Here is a 4,975-nt window from a genome sequence, read left to right as displayed (position 1 = left end):
GAAGATGATTGATGATAGAAATGTGACTGCTATTGTAATGCTATGCCATGAAAATGAAAACAATCAAGTAAGCAGTAAAATAAATGAACATTTTATTGAGATATTTGTCATGATTATTGTAGGAAGTTTGCTATCAGTATTGGCCTGTCAACACCAAGTGGAATGATATTAGGAGAATACAATATTATATTATTGAATGAAGAAACTTTCAATGGATATATTGAAAGAAAGTTTGAAGTTAAAAATAATAATGTAAGATATACATAATGCTACGTACATGCATGTATTAATTCTCATATAGACTGGTGCTACACAGAGTGTAACGCAATATCAGATAACAAATTGGGATTCAACTGGAAAGTTGACTAACCCTCAGACTATACTGTTGGTAATAGAAGAAATGTACAGAACACAAAGGAAAAGAGGAAACACAAGCATTGTAGTACACTGCAGGTGAGAAAGAAATCTGATTTAAATATTAATTTCAATTTCCTTCTTTATAGTGATACAGTTGGTCGTTCAGCAATGTTTTGTGCAGCTGCTACAACAATTAATAAATGTAAAACTGAAGGAGTCATTGATGTATTTCAAGTACTCAAAAGTCAACGTATTCAAAAACCAGGCAGTGTACAGACTGTTGTAAGTATTAACTATTGATTAATTTTTGGGGCATTTAGTTTTCTTGAACTGGAGCTATTGTCAAAATTAATATTTTTGTATTTTAGCAACAATATCAAGGGATATTTCAGATTGTACTGACCTACTTGGATTCATTTGAGACATATTCAAATTTCTCTGCTTAGAAATTTTTGACATGTTTTTATTTTACCGTATTTTGGTTTTATTTTTGTGATTTTAAAAATGCTAATGCTTTGGATTTTTACTTTTATTTTAATCAGCAAAATTGACTAGTAAAAAAATTCCATTTTACTTAATTATTTGATTGTACTGATAAATAGGCATGTTCTCATGTTGTATATCAATTTTGAACTGATTCCAATCAAAAGTTCAAGTTGCTCAAATATCAGACAAAAGCCCATGTACTTATAAATGCTCTACATAGTATAAGGACATCAATGTGTATCAGAAAATGTAATAAAAATTTTGGGTGATTTTAGAGCCATTTTTTGAAAAAACCATGGGCTATAGTACAGGGTATTTTTCAGAATTTTGGCATTTTCTTAAAATGGCCGTAACTTAAAAAATTGAAGCCGGGATCAGCTCAAACTTTCTGCATAGCATAAGGACATCAATGTGTATCAAAAAATGTAATAAAAATTGGAGGTGATTTTGGAGCCATTTTTTGGAAAAAACCATGGGCTATAGTACAGGGTATTTTTCAAAATTTTGGCATTTTCTTAAAATGGTCATAACTTTAAAAATTGAAGCCGGGATCAGCTCAAACTTTCTGCATAGCATAAGGACATCAATATGTATCAGAAAATGTAATAAAAAATTGGGAGTGATTTTTGAACCATTTTTTGGAAAAACCATGGGCTATAGTACAGAGATTTTTTCAGAATTTTGGCATTTTCTTAAAATGGCTGTAACTTTAAAAATTGAAGTCGGAATCAGCTCAAACATTTTAGATAGCATAGGGCATCAATATGTATCAGAAAATGTAATTAAAATTGGGAGGTGATTTTGGAGTCATTTTTTTGAAAAAAACCATGGGTACCAGGATTTTTTTCAAAAATTGAAAATTTTTAAAAATGGCTATAACTTTAAAAATTGAAGTCTGAATTGGCTCAAATGTTTTTTTTGCATAAGTGCATCAATAAGCAAAATATGTAATAAAAATTGAAGGTGATTTTGGAGCCATTTTTTGATTTTTGATGTACTACTGCTGGTTCTTTTGCCTGCTTCTTCAATTAATTTATTTCAATTAGTGTCACAAATATTAAAGCATGTACCCTCTCAAAAATAAATGTAATCAACCACTAGTAGCCAGTTGATATTTTATTAATTAAATTTAAATGAAAATTTTTTTCTGTTAATCTGCACACACAGTGCCTGATGTATAATATTATAACATTAATTGTAAATTGCTTATTTTTAGTGAATTTAATTATTATTTTGTAGTATAATTATTTTCATGATTTATCAGCATGTATTGAAAACAAGTTTGTAGCATGTGGCAGGTGAGACATTAAGTGAAAAACTTATGACAAATTAAACTGAACTTTATTGGATTAAATTGTATGGTTAAGTTTTTTGTTTTATGGCAATAATACATGATTCATTCATGACATCTTCAATTTTTCTGCACAATATAGAAGTATATAGTTATTTTTTATTGTTTAATTTAGTTTTTATTTGATATAATTATAGTTCTGGAACATCATTACTATTGTTATGATCTCTCATTATGTTGATTATGATAAACTTATTTACTGTATAAATATGCACTCAGTGTTTATACTTTCATAATGTTGTGTGTTCCAGGAAGTTAACTAAAACAACTTTATATGACCCACAGCATTTCAGACTGCAGCCACTAGACACAAGATGAAGTCATCAAATTGTATCTATTTATTGTATCAATTGTTAGTATTGTGTGGTGTCTTGTACTGTCACTAGTTCAAGCTGTAAAAGGAAGAGAAGCATTCTCTATACTAGCTAACAATAGTAAGAGAAAAATAAAATAATGTTGCCTGGTGATTATGATAATTATTAGGTGTTCAATTGTATCTACCTTATCAGGACAGAATAATACCTGATTACTTTATGATATATGCTAGCCAGTTTTACGATAAAGATGAGAATGATGATGTTAATGATACCATTGATGCTTTATGGTGTCAGAGTGCTAACAATGGTACTAATATTGGAGTGTGGTATTATCCTAATGGAACTGAAGTACCTTTATTTGATGGACTTTTTGGTAATTTATCAGCCCCTAGTCCAGTGTACAGTAAGAGATTCAGTGGTCAGATTGCACTAGCTAGAAGAGGTGGACTATCAGGATATGAAGGTTTATACAAGTGTATCATTCCTGATGAGAATGGAGTGGATCAAACACTAGTGGTTGGAGCATATACTAATACTGGATACAATAACAATGGTATGTGATGAATATAGACTATAATTAGTGTACTTCTTTTACAGATGGTCCTGATGCTGATCCTACTATGCAGTTCTCCCTCCTTTCCACTAGTAGATTAGCTACTCCTCCAGTCTTCAGTCTCAGTTTCAATGTCTCTGATGGTCCTCCTACTAATGTCAGTTGTTTAGTGAACGGGAATGGAATATCTACTGAACTGTCTCGTGTGATAGTGAATGGATCAGGATCTGTTACAAGAGTGACAGTAACAGTGAGACTGAGAGAAGCTGGTAACTATCAGTGTACTGTATTTAATATCAGAGTAACTGATGGACCTATTAGTGGTAATAGTCATCCTAATGCAGCTAGTAATACTTCATCACTAAGCATATCAGGCAAGTTAATCAATTACTATTATTCCTATCAAAAGTCTTTATTAACACTTTCAGTATTTAATACTCCAACTGGTTTAACTGCTACAAGATTAAGTACTGGTTTAGCTCATGTAAGACTCTCCTGGTCTACTGTATCAGGAGCTACTGGTTATGAGGTCTACTATCAACTGTCTAGTAATACTCCTGTTAGTGAATCCAACACTAGTTATACAACAGTCAATATAACATCAGGATTGAATCAAGAAAGTACATACACTTTCTATGTAGTATCTTATGGATCAGCTTCTCTACCTAGTGGTAATGCTTCAGTTATGTTAACAATTAGTAAGTTATTATTGTCAATAATAGAAGCAATACTTATTTTTGATTTTAGATGATCCAGTGGTTAGTGATTTTATGGCGATGGTAGATCTGATTACAAACTCCACCATTACATTAACATGGAGTCCACCAACTGCTGTAGTACCAAATAGTTATAATATTGTTAGAGATTGTAGGAGAGTATGTGAACCATCAACAACTGGTAGTAGTGAAACATCAGTTTCATCACCACATACTTCAACTGGTATACTTCCTTACAGTCAATGTGCCTTTGATCTTATTGGAGTATATGACATTAAAATTAATTTGATTACAAATTATTCAGCTGAAACACTTACAGCTAGTAAGATAATAATTGCTATAGATACCCTGGTACTTATTTGCCCTTTTCATTGCCAATCTAGCCCCTACTGCACCAGTGGGTGATATTATATTCTCATCAGTAGAGTCAGTGTCAATGACTGTCTCATGGGATGAAGTACCTTGCAATGGAAGGAATGGACCAATCACTGGATACTACCTCACATACACTAACATCACTTCAAACACTAGTTATACTGTTAATATCACTGGAGAAGACAACAGAATGTATAATCTCACAGGATTAGTACCATATACTAACTATACTGTGAGTATAATACCTTATAATTATAATATGAATGGACCAGCTAGACAAGAAATACAATTAACTGCTGAATCAAGTAAGTCAATGAGATATTGATCAGTTTAACAAGATCTTAACACAGTTCCTGGTGTGACATCTAATCTAGTATATGCAAAAAACCCAGATGCAATATCTATTGTATGGAATCCTCCTACAATACCTAATGGTATCATTACAGTATATGAGATAAGATATAGAGAGTCTACCAGTACTGGTCCATACAATATAACTAACACTACTAACACTTATTACAGTATAGTAGGATTGATACCTAATACTAGTTATACTATTGAGGTGAGAGCATATACTAGTATTGGACCAGGAGAATGGACTGATAGAGAATACACTACTATTGAAATACGTAAAAAAATTAATGAGATACTATGATGATAATGCTTTAAATTTTGTAGCTGTCATTGAAACTTTTTCTATAACAAAGCTCAATTCTACAGCAGTGAGGGCTGAGTGGAGTTTTGTTTCTGGAGCTAGTCATTATACTGTCTATTATGAGTCAACCAGTAGCTCCTTTAGAAAGAAGAGACAAGTAGAGAC

At 31.8% G+C, this 4,975-nt stretch overlaps 1 protein-coding gene and 1 long non-coding RNA gene across 2 annotated transcripts in view; both read left to right on the top strand.

Moving 5' to 3' along the window:
* Positions 1-4,975, top strand: part of LOC100634742 (uncharacterized) — an 11,230-nt gene that overhangs the window by 4,103 nt on the left and 2,152 nt on the right. The window lies entirely within an intron of this gene.
* LOC109585883 (uncharacterized) lies at positions 4,718-4,945 on the top strand. The gene is made up of 2 exons (XR_002186711.1): positions 4,718-4,784; positions 4,834-4,945. It is a non-coding gene; the product is annotated as an uncharacterized LOC109585883 (long non-coding RNA).

Source organism: Amphimedon queenslandica, unplaced genomic scaffold (genome assembly GCF_000090795.2).
Source record: "Amphimedon queenslandica unplaced genomic scaffold, v1.1 AMPQUscaffold_12991, whole genome shotgun sequence".
Classification (NCBI taxonomy): Eukaryota; Metazoa; Porifera; class Demospongiae; order Haplosclerida; family Niphatidae; genus Amphimedon; species Amphimedon queenslandica.
This window is presented reverse-complemented; position numbering and strand designations above follow the sequence as displayed.